We start from the raw sequence: 17,608 nt of genomic DNA, 5'->3' as shown, positions 1-17,608 counted from the left end.
ATCTGAATTAACATTTCAAAGCCACTGACGTCTTCAACACGCAGAATCTACCAAGCCTGAGTTTTTTCTGTTTTATGCAACATTCCTGTTGGCTTGGCTCCCCCAGTGTGTAAATCCCCCGGTCAAAGGAGTTTATATGGTACCCACCTCCAGTGTGCTCAGGAAAGACATGAATCATGTTCTGGATCCTGGCCCCCAAGCAATGACCGCGCATGCGCCCAGGCCGCCCGCTGCCCCCGACAAAGATGGCGACCGGCACCCGGGGCCCTGCCGCCGAGCGACGGCACCCCGCAGCCTTCCCAGCCCGTTCGCTGTCAACGCGGGACCGGGAAGGCCTAATTCCGGTATCGGGACCCCCGCTGTGTGTTGAAGAAGCCTCCCCAGGCTAGTCGACCCCCGTTCTCGCCCGCCCCGCATCCTGTTTAGCCTCTGACCGGGGGGGAACGGGGCGAGAGAAGCACCGACCTGGAGGGGGGGGGCGCCGCAGCAGGCTGCATCGCGCATGCGCGCTTCCGCCCACGTGCGCCGCGCGCCTGCGTCAGGGGACGCCACTGCGCCCGCGCGGGGCTTTGCAAACCCTCCCTTGGCCAATGTCAGCGCCCAGTGGTGGACAGGGTTGTTGGGGAGCAAGTTGTGTTTTTGCACCTGATTCCCAGTTTCTGCGCTGTGCATGGAGAGTTGCAAAAGCTTCCCTACCCTATAAGAATAGGAAGTGCACTCTGGTCATGGCGAAAATACCAGATACTGCAAATACCTGTGGTAAAATGATAGACTTTCTCTGGCTCTCTGCCTCTTTGACGACCTTTGTTTTCCCCACTTGACCACAGAGCCCCCTTACGGTTTCTACTGGCCGCCAGGATGTGTCCAACAGTTGGTGGTTTTTGAGAAGATTTGTAGCCCAGGTTGATGGTAAATATGTAAGTTCGCTCACTGAGCTGGAAGGTTTGCTTACAGATGTTTCGTCACCATGACTAGGTAACATCATCAGTGAGAGTCTCCAGTGAAGCTCTTGCACATTCTCCCTGTGTCTATGTGGGTTTACTCCACATGTTCCAATTTCCTCCCACAGTCCAAAGATGTGCAGGTCAGGTGAATTGGCCACGCTAAATTGCCCCATAGTGTTAGGTGCATTAGTCAGACGGAAATGGGTCTGGGTGGGTTACTCTTCGGAGGGTCAGTGTGGACTTGTTGGGTCGAATGGCCTGTTTCCGCACGGCAGGGAATTTAATCTAAAACCACGTTGTGCTATCAATTCTGCAAATTCGCTTATGCATAAAATACCAGGGAATATTAAGTGAAAAAGCTAACACATTTGCACCATTCCTATAACAGCAGCTGCTGTTTTCTCAGTGTAATATTTTGGTTTCAGTTTCAGGCAACAAAATGTTTTACGTCTGTCAAATGTGAAAATCATAATTAATCATATAGAATGGAGTCAGTGTGCATAAAATCATGCAATGCTGAAACTGAATCCCGCGTAATGAATAAGAAACAATCTGGAAAATAAAGAATGCAATTAGATTTGATATCACTGCAGCGATAATGACCAGGAGGTCTGTACTGCCATAAACAGCATGATGCATAGTGTCATAGAGATGTACAGCATGGAAACAGACCCTTCGGTCCAACCCATCCATGCTGACCAGATATCCAAACCCAATCTAGACCCACCTGCCAGCACCCGGCCCATATCCCTCCAAACCCTTCCTATTCATACACCCATCCAGACGCCTTTTCAATGTTGCAATTGTACTAACATCCACCACATCCTCTGGCAGCTCATTCCATACACACACACACACCACCCTCTGCGTGAATAAGTTGGCTCTTAGGTCTCTTTTATATCTTTTGGAGAGGTTGCACCTTCCGGTGGACAGTATTGCAATCACCACTAGATTTAATGAAAGGGAATGAAATCATGTTGCACAGAATTTACTTGCAGCCAACAAAATATGCCGAGTACATCTACCACACCTCGGCAAATCACTTTGATTTAATTTAGTTGCAGAGCAAGCTTCTGGGGATCAAGGATATCCGCTGTAGCTGAGATCAAATGTCAGAGCTTTGCTAATTGAAATGATAGCAACTGATACCCCCATTACATGCAGCAGACATAGCCCACAGCCATCTGAAGAATGAAACATGACACAAACTGAAAGGGAAAGAACCATGATTAGAATGAATTAAGATGTCCAAGTTATTGAACGGACTAATGCTTCTATTTTAAATTAAATGCAGCAATAAGTATTTCATGCAAAATTAAATAAAGGAAGTTTTCAACCAAGTGCAGGGAAATTGGGTTAGTGTGGATGTAATTTTGGTTGGCAAGCATTGTTTGTGCTGAAGGACTTGCCTCCGTGCTGTAAGACTGTATGATAATGACTCTATGATGAGCTGAAAGAGAATCAAATCAAAGCTGCAATACACTAAACAAAAATCATACCAGATTTCAAACCACTCTCACAACAGAATGAAATTTCTGGATGTTTTGCCTTATTGTTTCTTAGTCTCTGACCGCTTTCCAGCCCAGTAACAATGTTTCGTGCTCACAGATTCAAAAGTTCGCTCATATAATGCAGGCATTGAAACAAAATAGAGACATTTGACTTGATACCATAGAAATGGCAGTGTTGAGGGAAAATAAATACTTCCCAAATCAACAGGACCTAATCAGATTAAACACTATTTTATCAAGTATGCAGACCGATTCTTAATATTTATAACTCTATGTATTTCTCTATGTGGTCTGAAATAGGCTGTTTACCATTTCAATTTCTCATTTGTATGCAAGGTCCATGTATTTTCATCTGGCACAAGCCTCAGCTCTTCAGTCAATCGTCTATTTGGTGGACAATACTGTTCTGAACATCTTGTCCAACCTCCAGTAGTGATACAGATTTAAGTGACACTGTGTGACGCAGTTATTCTATTGAGTGAATGCCAGAGATTTCAGTGAAGTAGCCAGCAATCACAGCCTGACAATGACAATATATTAGGATTTAAACACATTGTGCAGTATGAACCCAGAATACCATGATGTGAACTCGGGTCACAGGAAATGGTACACAGAAGTAAATGGAGGACCAGGTCAAACAACATTGAGGTTCTGTGGGCAGTCCATAATGGAATGACTATGAGGACAGCAAATGCTGAGCTTCAGATTCTGTCTGCTTTGCGGCTCCAAATAGGCGACTGAATGAAGCTAAACCTCGTAGTCAGGATGAAAACACATCGAACTCACATACATGTGGAAAATCCAAAGGTCAGACCTATTTGCTTGAACCAATACACACCAAGACAGAGGTCAGCAGGAGAGCCTTAAAATGATTGCTGGTTTTGAGCAAAGAAATTGGGAGGGCCATTCCCTAGCCCTACACTCATCCCTGGAACATCTAGACAGCAAGGACATCGACATCAGGAACTCGCTCATCGACTAAAGCTCTTCCCTCAACACCATAATCCCTTCCAGACTCATCTCAAAACTTTGAAACCAAGGTCATGGCTCCCTTCTCTGCCACTGAATCCTCAGTTTCCGACCCACAGGCATCCATGAAGATAGACAACAGTGCCTCCACCACAATAATCCTCAGCACTAACACCTCGCAAGGATGTTTTCTCAGCCTGCTACAGTACCCCTTGTTACACCCATGACTGTATTGCCAAATTGCACATGAACACCATCCACAAGTTTGCTGATAGCAACACTGTGGTTGGATGGCTATCAAACATTGATGAGTCAGAGTACAGGAAGGAGATGGAGGGTTTGGTGTCATGGTGCAATGACAACCACCTCTCTCTCAATGTCAGTGAAACAAAATAACTGATTATTGACTTTAGCAAGAAAGGAGGAGAACATTGCCCTATCCACGTCAAGGAAGCTGAGGTGGAGAGGGTTAGGAGTGTTATGTCCCTAGGAGTGACCATAACCAATGATCTGTCCTGGATCTCTCATGCAATTGCAATGATCAAGAAGGTGCAGTAGTGCGACTCCTGCCTCAGATGGCTGAGGAAATTAGGCATGTGCAAAAGAACCTTCACCAACCTTCACGGATGCACCGTCTGGTGCATAATGGCCTGGTATGGCAGCTGCTCTGCCCAGGACTGGAAGAAAGTTACGTGCATATCCCAGACCCTCACCGAAGCCAACCTCCCATCCAAGAACTCCATTTGTACTTCTTCTTGCACGGAAAGGCTGTTAACATCATCAGACACCCCTCCCACCCCAGTAATACTATCTTCCAAACTCTCGCGTCAGGCAGAAGACACAGAAGCCGGAAGACACACACCAACAGGTTCAGGAACAGCATCTTGCCCACTGTTATTAGACTGCTGAATGGACCTCTCTAACTTCAAATAATGTTGATCTTGCTAATGGTGATCTTGCTTTGTACACCTGTGCGAACGTAACCTTGTATTCCTCTCTCTGTCTAAGCACCTCTGATCTGTGTGTCCTTGTTTGCTGTGGTCTGCCTGTATTACCCACAAAACAAAGCTTTTCAATGTACTTCGGTACACGTGACCACAAAAAAAGATCAATCCAAATCTTGAGGTGAGTATCAAAAGAAATACCAATTGTCTGGGAGAAATGAAACATGAAGTGAACAGATATGATAAATAGTGACAAATCAAGTTAGCTCCTACGAATAGGTGGCAGTGTAGTTAGCACTGCTACCTCACAGCGCCAGGGTCCTGTGTTCGATTCCAGCCTTGGGTCACTATGCAGTGTTTGCACATTTTCCCTCTACCTGCATTAGTTTCCTCCTACAGTCCAAAAATGTACAGTTTAGATGGATTGACCATACTAAATTTCACCATAGTCTCCAGGGATTTGCAGTCTAGGTGGGTCGACCTTGGTAAATGTGGGGTTTAGAGGATACGGTGGGATACTCTTCAGAGGTTCAGTGCAGGTCTGTTGGGCCAAATGGCTTCTTTCCATGGGAGACTATGAATTGGAATGAGGAAAGGTCGACACAACAAAGGGGAAAAGAAAAAGAGAAATTGCAGGAGGAAATTAATGAGTCTGGCAGTGTTTGTGGCAGGAGAGCAGAGTTAGAATTTTGAGTCCAGTATTGCTTCATCAGAAGTGAAGAAGGGAAGAACATATGAGATGCAAATTTTACACTTGAATTTGGCAGCCTGCTATTAATACTGAATGGTGACATTGCTGCCTCACAGAACCAGGGTCCCTGGTTTGATTGCAGCCTCGGGCGACTGTCTGTGTGGAGTATGCACATTCTCTCCGTGTCTGCGTGGGTTTCCCCTGGGTGCTCTGGTTTCCTCCCACGGTCTAAAGATGTGCAGGTTAGGATGAATTGGCCGTGCTAAATTGAATGCTTGGTTCATTTAAGAGGCATTTGGCTGGGTATATGAATAGGAAGGGTTTGGAGGGATATGGGCTGGGTGCTGGCAGGTGGGACTAGATTGGGTTGGGATATCTGGTCGGCATGGACAGGTTGGACCGAAGGGTCTGTTTCCATGCTGTACAGCTCTATGACTCTATGACTAATTCAGAAATATTTTACTCTTAATTTGTCGGCTTGATATTTAGAACATTTAACCCATTGTGACATAAGCCAGAGTCATTACAATGTCAAGCAAACATGAAAATATTTGTTACTTTCTGGATGTTAGTTGCAACGTTTATAATAGTGCCACTAAATACAAAAGTGTTATATCAAAATGTGGACATTATATTTAATTTACAGCACCATAGCAACTGCAAATTCTGATAAGTAATATTCATTATCATCTGCACAGAATGTTACAGTGCAGTCCAGGCCCTTTGGCCCTCAATGTTGTGCTGACCTGCAGGACCAATCTGAAGCCTATCTATCCTACGTTATTCCACTCTCATCCATATGTTTATCCAATGATCATTTAAGTGTCGTTAAAGTTGGCGAGTCTACTACTGTTGCAGGCAGTGCATTCCACACCCCTACTACTCTCTGAGTAGAGAAACTACCTCTGACATCTGTCCTATATCTAATACTCCTCAGTTTAAAGCCATTTCCACTTGTGTTCGCCATCACTATCCAAGGAAAAATATCAAAGTCATAAAGATACACATTTATTTTTGAGTGTCTGCGTGTTGTTGAATGCTTGTGAATAGATGTTTCATGTTTGTGCCAATGTCTTTGCGTGGCTTCCCATTAGTTTTGTCAGTTCCATTTTCGATATTTTCTTCTGATGCGGTCTCCTTTTCACTCTCTCCGATTTCTCATCATCTCATTTTGCATCTCATCGTTCAGGCAGCTGTGAATGTGAAAGCTTTGTTTTTCCCCTATAAAGGACAACCTACAGTGATACCAAACGCCATTAAATTACTGGCTGCAATGTTTCACCGGAGAAGGAAGCAAGAGACTGAGAGCTACGACATGGCCGGTTAACGGAGTTGTTTGTATCTTTATGCATAAGATATGAGCCAAGAAGTGAGTGCCTCTTCTGGTAGGCAATTACTGGAATAATTCAAATATATTTTGTGGCTATTGTGAAACTTCAGGAAGTCATTCTCAAATACATTTGAAAACACTTGTGGGATTAAAAAAAATGTTACTGTCCTCTGATTCGCAGCCTATTACATTTTGCTGCCTATTTTTATGGAGCACTGGACAAAGGAGAATTGAACTGTGCAACATGTCACACCTGTATAAACCTTTCCACTGTTTAAACATGCACCAAACAAAGCGACTAGATGCACAGGTTCCACGGTCACACATAATTTCTGCTTCCTTGTTGTGTCAGCATGGTTCTCTATGGTAATTTGTCTGTTTCTTTCACCCTCTTTAACATGCATCTAACACCAAATTTGTCCCCCCCCCCCCCCGCCCAACTGCGTTTCATTTCTTTCTCATTGTGTACTTTCTGGGTCAAAACGTCTCCCCCTGGTGATTGTTAATAAACTCAAAATTGTTACAAACTTGGTCAGTGCTGCTATATTTCCAAAAGGTAATCAGGATGGTGCAATAATGTAAAATAATGAATGGTCAAATGGGTTACTTTTGAGACTAGATTTCTTTTTCTCCTCTGGTGAATGAAGCGTATTTGTTTTTGGGCGATAGAATCACTTCTATTTTTTAGCGTGAGCCTTCGTATTAAATGGTTTCAGAGAAATCATAAAACTAAGATAAGTAAGAGGTATGGCTGAATGTCACAAAGTGAAATGTAAAACCTATTCTAGCTGTTCATGTGCTGCCCAAGATTCTGTTAATTTACAGCATTTTCTATGATTATTTTAAACCTGAATTCCCATTACTGGTGGAATTGTGTTATTCACCAAGTCAAGTTTCTTTTCACTTACCCAACTGGATGCAATGTTATAGCGGAGACCCTCATGGTTCAAATTATAGGACCCTGCTTACTTGGTATTTAGAGATGATCTGAATTTGGTGCAACAGGAAAATCCGTGTACAGTAAGGCACTCTGATATGTTGATGAGTGTGTTCATCGAGTAGAACACCAAAGTGATTACGAAGAGATTCTCAGAATAGATGTCAAGAGGGATAGGAAATTTTATTCAGTGAACTGTGAAGTATTTCAATTTTTTTGAAAAACACAATGAATCAATGTAACATAACACATGTGACTACAAAGATATTGCATCAACAGACGCTCCTGGCATGTATATTTGAATGAACATGTGAATGTACCATCATACATTGAGACCAGGATGAATCAGGGGTACAGCATTGCAGACTTTGAAAACTGAGGCATTGAGAACATTTGCAAAGATTTTATTTTGAACGAATATTGAGCAGTAGCTTGCTTCAAACAAAGTATTGCAGCCAGTTAGGCACTAACCATCTGGAAAAATGGAAAGGTCCGAGAGATTTTCCATAGAAGATTAAGAAGGCTATTAGCAGGGATAAGGCAGCTCCACTCTATGGACAACTAATAGTAGTTGGAACTAATCTCCCCTGCAAACAGAAGGTTGTATTTTGACTGAAGTCTCCAAATTTCTGGTGTATTGGGCATAGTAGATAGTAAGAAAATTCCTGTTGGTGGAACCTTTTTGAAGAATCTCCTTATAAAAAGGTGCAAGAGATAATTTTGTCTCTTTCTCATTCATGAGGCTCATTTAGCCTCATGAAAAATCCTAAAGTGCTGCCCCGATGCACCGTATGACAACGACACACATTTCTGGTGAGTTAAGTAAAAGTTTGGGCAAAGACTGTAGGTATTAGGAACTGTACTAAAGGAGGAAAAGTGTTGGCATTACCAATATGCTCAAAGCAATGGGGGAAATTAACTGAGGGAATTGCTTGTGTTCTACTTAAACATGCCATTTTGTCAGAGAAAATTGTCTCTGCTGAAAATGATGGAAAGGAAAGAGGAAATGGGAAAGTTAGTGCAGGCTAGTCAAGTGTTAAAGCTTAGAGACAGTTTCTCTGGTGCCATAGTGACTAGGAGTTTGTGTTTTAGCCATCAGGGCGTGATTCCTGGCTTCAGTCAATGAAGATTTATTCATTTTGTGCAAATGGTGAAAGGAACATACATTTCCTACTGATTGGAAATTTAAAAGGGATAATAGGTATAAATAGGGAGAATAGGGATAAAAGGGATACCTGGAGCACTGTGTACAGTTCTGGTCTCCAAATTTGAGGAAAGACATTCTGGCTATTGAGGGAGTGCAGCATAGGTTCACGAGGTCAATTCCTGGAATGGCAGGATTACCTAAAACTGAAAACGACTGGGCTTGTATACCCTTGAGTTTAGAAGACTGAGAGGGGATCTGATTGAGACATATAAGATTATTAAAGGATTGGACGCTCTGGAGGCAGGAAACATGTTTCCGCTGATGGGTGAGTAGCGAACCAGAGGACACAGCTTAAAAATACGGGGTAGACCATTTAGGACAGAGATGAGGAGAAACTTCTTCACCCAGAGAGTGGTGGGTGTGTGGAATGCTCTGCCCCAGAGGGCAGTGGAGGCCCAGTCTCTGGATTCATTTAAGAAAGAATTGGATAGAGCTCTTAAAGATAGTGGAGTCAAGGGTTATGGAGATAAGGCTGGAACAGGATACTGATTGGGAATGATCAGCCATGATCATATTGAATGGTGGTGCAGGCTCGAAGGGCTGAATGGCCTACTCCTGCATCTATTGTCTATTGTCTATTGTCTATTGACCAGAATCAGTGGAGTTGGTGTTGATGCTTCACAGGAGATGGTGAGAACTGCAGATGCTGGAGATCAGAGTTGGAGAGTGTGTTGCTGGAAAAGCACAGCAGGTCAGGCAGCATACGAGGAGCAGGAGAAACGACCTTTCCGGCCAGAGCCCTTCATCACGAATGAGGCCTCATTCCTGATGAAGGGCTCTGACCCGAAACGTCCACTTTCCTGCTCCTCGGATATTGCCTGATCTACTGTGCTTTTCCAGCACCACACTCTCAACGTTGATGCTTCGCACCAGAACTGCAAATGTCACATGTAATCACTCAGGAACCTGAACACAAGGACTGAAGTGATCCAATAAAGCAGATTATCTCCACTTTCTCCAGGCAAATGAGGGATGGAGAATAAAATGCTGGCTTTGGCCAGTGATGGCCACATCTTGTTAAACCATTACACAAAGTAAAGTTGGAATGATGGCATGAAAAGAAACGTTGCAATGGATTGGAAACACACAATATAGCGAATGCATCGCGAGTGGTACAAGGCAAATACTCGGTAATAATGTGAAAGATTTAACTTCCTGCTGTTAACCTTGCTACAAATATCACTCTCGATCAACAAGGCAAGAAAAACCAGTCAGTTTGCAGGTGCAGCAGGTAACTAAGGAGGCAAACGGAATATTGTACTTCAGAGCGATTGAGTTTGAAAGCAGGGAGGTTATGCTGCAGTTGTGTAGATTCGAATGAGGCCACACCTGGAGTACTGTGTAGTTCTGGTCTCCTTACTTGAGAAAAGATGTGCTGGCACTGGAGGGAGTGCAGAGAAGTTTGACTCGATTCATTCCAGAGTTGATAGTGTTGGCTTATGAAGATCGATTCAGAAGGCTGCGACAATAGAAGAAGGAGGGAAGTTCGTATAGAAACAGATAAAATTATGAAGCAAGTAGATAACATAGAAACAGGGAGGTTATTTCCACTGGTGGGGGAAACTAGAACGAGGGGTCAAAGCCTCAAAATTAAGGGGGAGCAGATTTAGAACTTAGTTGAGGAGGAACTTCTTCACCCAAAGGGTTGTGGATCTGAGCAACTCCCAGCTCCTGGAGGCAGTTGAAGCTACCTCGTTGAATATTTTTAAGACAAAGATAGATAGATTTTTGAAGAGTAAAGGTATTAAGGATAGCGATGAGTTGGCAGGTAGGTGGCGCTGCATCTACAAAAAGACCGGCCATGATCTTTTCGAATGTTCTTACGCTTTATACCTCAACTGTTCTTTCAAAGTAACGCACCTTGTGGAATTCCCTCTTTCTGTGCCAGAACTCTATCATTTGGAGTTTCCAATACAATAGTGGTTTCAACCACAGCCATTTTCTCATTTTACTACCCACTCCAATGAAATATACCATCTGAGCTTACTAAAAGTTCAGACAATGATCAAATTCAGTGGGATGTTTTCCTGTCATTTCTAAAACGAAAATGGGAATCAGATTGATTCAGTGACCCTTGAAACGTTGCACACCCGTTCCTGCAGCTGAACACGTTGAAACAGAAGTTGTTCCACAGCCTGTGTTGCACTGTCTTGGAGTTGAAGTGCTGCATGAAATCACTGTAATTCTACTTGCCTCACATTGAAATCCTGTATGGAAGTGTCACAATTTCATGTATACAAAATGTATACAAATGTGGAAGGAGATGTCATCTAGGGAAGATGGACAGAGTGCACATTCCCAGTGTCAGTATGGAAGATCAAGGGCATTATAACTTCATGTCTCTTTAACTTTCCATCTATAAACAGTTCACTTCTTAATGCCTTGCATCTTGGAACCCTGCTCCCCATTTTCAAAGTTTCACATTGGGTTTTCATCGAGCAACGTCCCTGGAAGTTGCCACCCAGGTTGATAGGGTTGTTAAGAATGCATACGGTATGTTAGATTTTATTGATAGTGGGATTGAGTTTCGGAGCCACGAGGTCATGCTGCAGCTGTACAAAACTCCGGTGCACCACACTTGGAGTATTATGTGCAGTTCTGTTCACCGCAGTATCGGAGGGATGTGGAAGCTTTGGAAAGGGTGCAGAGGAGATGTACCAGGATATTGCCTGGTATGGCAGGAAGGTGTTATGTGCAAAGGCTGAGGGACTTGAGGCTGTTTTCACTGGAGAGAAGAAAGTTGATGGAGACAATTGAAACGTACAGGATAATCAAAGGGTTAGATAGGGTGGACAGTGAGAGCCATTTTCCTCGGATGGTGATGGCTAGCAAGAGGGAACATCACTTTAAATTGAGTGGTGATAGATATAGGACAGATATCAGAGGTAGTTTCTTTTCTCAGAGAATAGTAAGGGCGTGGAACGCACTGCCTGCAACAGTAGCAGACTCGCCAACTTTCAGGGCATTTAAATGGTCACCAGATAAACATATTCCATATTCCATATGAAATGTGAAAATAGAATAGTGTCGGATAGATGGGCTTCAGATTGGTTTTACAGGTCGGCGCAACATTGAGGGCCGAAGGGCCTGTACTGCACTGTAATGTTCTATGTTCTATGTTCTAAATACCTGACTAAGACCTGCGTGTGAAGAGGTGGGGAGGCAGGGACAGAAACAAAACGAGATACAGCATGAAAGCGTTTAGGATTTGCCATGAGTCAGTTTTTTTGTTAACCGAGGAATGCCCATCAGGTGTTGCCTTGTGATACTCACAGGAGTCACAGTAATCTTGCTCGTGAGTTTTGGAAAAGGAAGTTGAACATGAGCAGTTTGTTTCACTGCACTGTCTGTATCATGTTCAAGCTCACAGCAACGACTGATGGCTTTGGCTGTGCCGGTCATTCGTATGCCATCGTTAAATGTTTTACTGCAGAAAATTGTCTCTGATGAAAGTGACCTTATGGGAAGCTATTGCACAAGTAACGACATAGAAAAATTCTGCCACCCAGAATTAGTGACTACAAGGAGCCACAGTTAAAACTTTGGTGGTTCTCAGCAGTGTAACGTCATGTGTCCTAAGTCATTTTGCAAGGTGTTGTCACTTGTGGTTTTGCATGAATCTGCTGTATGAGTCTTGACTAGAAACTGCAAAGCTGCTTAATCTGCAGCTTAGATCTGTTTCACAGAATGTCTCCCTTTAAGGTTTAGGTTGTGTGCTCTCTGTGTGAAACAATGTGCACGAGGCCATTAGCAATACCTTAGGTGCTGTGGGGTAGTAGAGGCAATAATGCATGTAGCCAATGACTGATGACTGATGAGTGAAACAACATCTTGGAATCTTCAGCAAGCTGCAAAAGTAGACGTTGCAGCGTGTGAGTAGTCAGAGATGTTTGCAATGATGTTGCAAGATTAAATATTCCCAACTGAGGAATGAGCACAGGGCAGGTCAAAATCTAGTCTGAGAAGGACAATTAGGAATTGGGAATGAGCAAAACCTGAATAAGAACAGGTGGGAGAGCTGAATTCTATCTGGGAGCATTTTACAAGACTGAAATTTACACAACTTCTGACATATACTTAAGTACTCTGCGTCTATTCAGATTTCAAATGGTGTTCCTCAGGAAAAGAAAAGGAAAGAGAGAATGAATAGTTCATGTTAGAGTTTTCTATTTTCCAGTTTGACAGTTTTAAAAAAGAGGATCTTTGGATATTTAATCACATTCTTTAACTCGTCTCTGAATTTACGTTGTGTCCCAGCATAAATAAATGGGTTGGTGCAAGAGCTCAATAACAGAAGCATAAATCCACTCTGTTGGAGAACAAATGTGGAACTATTGAAGTCAGAAACTGAGGAATAAGTAGAATTCACAATTCGGACATAAAGGATTGTTACAAAATACAATAAATTCAACAGGATGAAGCTGCCTGAGATGGCAAAGAGTAAAATAATGGACTTTCTGCGCTTCTCTACCTCTGGGTCACTCTGATTCTCTTCAATTCTCTGATTCCAAAGTCTCTTACGAGCTGTATTCGCCACGAGAATGTGTCTGACGGTCAGGGCATTGAGCAGGAAAATCAAAATGAATGGGAGACAAGGATTTAAAGTGGGTCGAATCCAGTCATATGCAGTCCATGCTGGTGAAGTATAATATATGGATTTGATGTCACAGAACCAGGGTATGCCTTTAATTATGTACCTCGGTTCAAATTGAAAGCACCTGAAGATATTTTTTAGGCAGGTCAATGTGCACACAACTCCTATAACCCACGCTGCCATCTTCTTGGTGCAATATTTTACTTTCAGGTTTTGGCAAGAAATGGCCACAAATCGGTCAAAGGTGAAAACGACTGTTAGCCAGGCAGAACTATCCGTAGCTGCCATATTTAAAGCATTGCGTACACTGCATACTGGTGTGATAGACAGGAAACTGTATGGAAAATATATCCCAGCGATCCGGTTTAATATTACGGTCATGACCATAACCAGAAGATCTGCCACTGCTATGGACACGATGTAATAAATGATACATCCAGACAGACCACATCTCCGTTGAGACAGGATCACAATTACTGCCAGGTTAGCTGTAATAGATCGAGAGACAGCGATATAAAGATATTAGAGATTGTGGATATGACTTTTGAAGTCCAACAAAATAGCCAATTTTCGAAGATGCTGTGTGAAATATGCATTTTGAAATGTGGCACAACTTTGATAATTAAGGTGTGTGTAATGGGTATTGATTTCCTTGCTTTAACACAGCCATTCAGGTGAAGCATTTAACAGATGAAAAGCATAAGATCTGGAAAAAAAAATAGTGAAACCCATCAAAGTGCATGATTAGTGTAAAATTGGGACAAATATAAGGCATCTGCCCCTTTTAACTTCTCTGGCGTTAACAGGAGCACAGTTGTGATGATGCTGTCACTTTAACAAAGCAATTTAACAAAGCATGTTGTTTGAAAAGTGGTCATAAAGCAGAGTCAAGAACAATTCAGTTTTATAATGGAAGGGGAGTGGCCCCTTCTCCAAACTCATGTATTTTTCTAGTTTGATTTCTAGCTGTAGCAATTGTTTTGGATATCTAGGTGATCTGCATCTAATGCCTAAGTAGCAAATGTTCACTGCTCAAGCTGGATAGTCAAATTGGATTATCAACATAAATTTGCACTACCATTACCAGTAGGTAGAACATTTGGTTGTTGGGGGGAGGGGGCGGGATGGGGGAGTTGGAAAGTCCCATCTGCATTGCAACATGTGTTCTGTGCAAACGTGATCTGCCAGAATAATGGATCAACTTCATTTTGCAGTTGCTTATTTGACATGAAATGTCTTACGCTATACATGAGGTGTATAATCAGTTAATGTGTTTCACTTGATGTGGAAAAACAATGAATTTGGGAAGAAAGTTGGAGGCTTTGCTTGGTGCTAAGCAACAAAATTAGTTTCTGCAACAGCACTCATCACTTTAGTCTCATCAGCAGCATTTTATACTGAAGAGGCGAGTAAGTCAGAATTAATGAATGCGAACAGAAACAAAATTCTCTCTGAGTCATGGGGCAAAGAATAAATCACCAATTGAAGTATAACTACATCTTATATATTTCTTACAATGCCATGGTAATGAATAACGTTCCTTCTTTAAATGTAAATGTTTATTCAATATGAAGCATTGTTCAAGTCATTCACCCAATGATTTGTTTAATGGATCTATTCCTCATCTGCCAAGGACAAATCACAGACTTTTTTCTACTGCAAAAACAATGTTCAATCATAAAAAAAAATAAGTTCGTACAAAAGGTTCTAAACCAGTTCTAAGACTTTGTAGAGAGAGAGAGAAGTAAAAACAAATGCATTGGAATTTTACACTCACAGGGAATCCCTGCAGTTACCAATAAAATGTATTTTCTCCTCATGCAGTAAACTATTTGTATTCATTCAATCAACGAGGGGCATCTCAGAACTGAATAAACCATCTCTTTACTTTGGCAGAGAGACTTAGAGAGCTGTGTTTCCCCATTGCACATGGCCAACAGCAGCTCCAAGCATTAGTGCATTCAACAGGAGGTAATCTTGGACCCTGAAATGTGCCAGTTTGCAACACCCAGTCGAAGTCAGCTCCATAGTGGAAGACCACTACGTTTTCTTCACCAAATTGATGGCCCTCCATTTCCAGTTAATTATTGCCCCAAGGAAAAGCTCGAAGAGAAACAGAATCCTGTGTCACGGAACTGCTCAGAATGAAACCTGACAAAAACTATGCTTCTCTCTCCAGATCTTCTTTGCAAAGGCACATTCCAAAAGAGCAAGTGTGAAAGTCTCTTTCATTGCCCCACACACCTACTGTCAAACCTACCAATCTTCAGTTGCATCGAGGGCAGTGTGTCGGCACAGAGAGAGTCCTGGCATGTATGAAGGATCTGCCAGGTAGTGCACTTCTCACCACCAACCAGGCGACATCTTGGTGCGTGTTGGAAAGTTTTTACGAAGAGACATTCTGCTTAATGACTTTGACAGTCTGCTCAGAAAACCACGTGACAGATTCTACTCTCCCTTTTCTCATACTATCTTGAGAATGTCACACGCTGACAACTTCCACATGGCCCGATGGTCAAAGCTGTTCTCCTGTGCAAATTTCTCCATGAAGAAGTGACAGATGACATGGAAAAGTCTCACTACTTGCAATGTCCTGCTGCAATGGGGTCAAATCCATCCTTGACCACACTGGGGACCAGGATAACTTTAGTTTTGTAGTGACACTGGTGTTTGTACACTGAGGGTATATGCACATATTAAAACAGTTGTACAGAAAGGCGTCCATCAGGATGAGGGTGGCTTTGGGTATGTCTTTCATCCCACTCATGCAGACCTCCAGTAAAAGTGGAGGATGATTTGCAAAGGCACCAGTTCGGGGAATGGAACAGACCTATGCCACACACAGCAGCACCAAGAGTGCCTCACTCCTGCTGATCAGGTTTCTACCCACAATGGAGTAGGAGCGGTGCTCCCATGAGCCCAGTTAGTGCTTGATATGTGCGATACGCTCCTCTCAAGTCTTCGTGCACATCCCAACTCCACGGATCCATATTCCTAGCGCCTTCAGACAATATGTCCTGATGTGGAAGGGGTTGAGGGATTGGTCAGTGCAGTTCCCAATGAAAATGGCCTCGCTCGTGACTCCATGCACACTTGAGGCCAACTTGCACTGGGAGGTGATGTTCAGGGATCTGTGCACTGACAGTGGATCCGAGTAGAAAATGATAGCGTCAGTCAAGCAAAGGGAGGCTTTAATCTGCGTACCTCCACTGTGTGGGATACTCACCTTTCTGGGCTGGCCCAGCAAAACGTTCTGTTCAAGACACAATCAAGACATGCAAAGTGAACAATTTGTTGACTCCAGATATAATTGGAAGTCTCTCTGATTCCCACACCTGATTAAGATTGCATGAATGATGTTGGTATTGAACAGTCGGATCCAATTTTGTATTCCTTCCCAAAAACGCACATATAGGTGTGCAATATCCTGTCAAAGGCTTTCTCCTGCTTCAGGTTCATGCTGCAGGTATCCACTCCCATGTCTTGCACCGAGGCGATAGTATCCCTGATGAGCAGAAGGCTCTCTGAGATCCTCTTATCCTGGATTTTGTATAATTCGACAATAGCACAGTCACAACTTTGATAACTAAAGGACGGTACGGTGCCTCAGTGGTTAGCACTGCTGCCTCACAGCACCGGGGTCCCAGGCTTGATTCCACCCTCGGGCTACTATCTGTGTGGAGTTTGCACATTCTCCCCGTGTCTGCGTGGGTTTCCTCCCAGTGCTCTGGTATCCTCCCACAGTCCAAAGATGGGCAGGTTAGGGTGAATTGGCCAAGTTAAATTGCCCATAGTGTTAGGTGCATTAGTCAGAGGGAAATGGGTCTGGGTGGGCTACTCTTTGGAAGGGTCAGTGTGGACTTGTTGGGCCGAAGGGCCTGTTTCCACACTGTAGGGAATCTAATTTAATCTCGGGAATCTAATGCACAACAAGGGTGACATTAACCTGAGAGAATTTACTTTAGATTGTGATTGCTCTGTGAATATTCACTCACATGAACATTGCTGAAACTCACACAGGAATTCTTTTCTCAAAGTGACTGCTCACTGATTGATTCCCAATAGCACAGCCAATACCACGAGAATCACCACTGGGCTGTGACAGCAATATACTTATGCTGCCTCTGAACTGCAAAGTACCAACAACACAACTGATCAACCTTTGACGCAGAAAAAAAGAACAATTAGCGCAAGAGATTACCTAATTAAAACGATGGACTGACAACTCTCATGATCAAACTGTTTTGATTAAATGGAGAGTGATGATGTTAAATTTGATAAATTGAAGAATGAAGAATTAATGCTGGAAACTTTTGTCAGCAAATACATAAACCTGCACTAATAAAACTGGAAAAGGTGACGTTGTTCAAAGGAGGAAGATAAAATTTACCATCAAGATATTTAACTGTTGAAAGAGAATGTACCCCCATTAAATATCATTAATGATATATCGACCATGAAAAAGCTCTGTTGATAAACCT

General features: G+C 42.9%; 1 protein-coding gene across 1 annotated transcript in view; it reads right to left on the bottom strand.

Moving 5' to 3' along the window:
* LOC140460469 (uncharacterized) overlaps positions 1 to 472 on the bottom strand; it is a 37,105-nt gene extending 36,633 nt beyond the window's left edge. Inside the window, exon 1 of the mRNA XM_072555015.1 lies at positions 148 to 472. The gene's annotated coding sequence lies outside the window, so the exon portion shown is untranslated. The remainder of the gene's footprint in view (positions 1 to 147) is intronic.
* Between the last annotated feature and the right edge of the window lie 17,136 nt (positions 473 to 17,608).

This window comes from Chiloscyllium punctatum, chromosome 36 (genome assembly GCF_047496795.1).
Source record: "Chiloscyllium punctatum isolate Juve2018m chromosome 36, sChiPun1.3, whole genome shotgun sequence".
Classification (NCBI taxonomy): Eukaryota; Metazoa; Chordata; class Chondrichthyes; order Orectolobiformes; family Hemiscylliidae; genus Chiloscyllium; species Chiloscyllium punctatum.
Note: the sequence above shows the minus strand (reverse complement) of the source record. Positions and strands in the feature narration are given on the sequence as shown.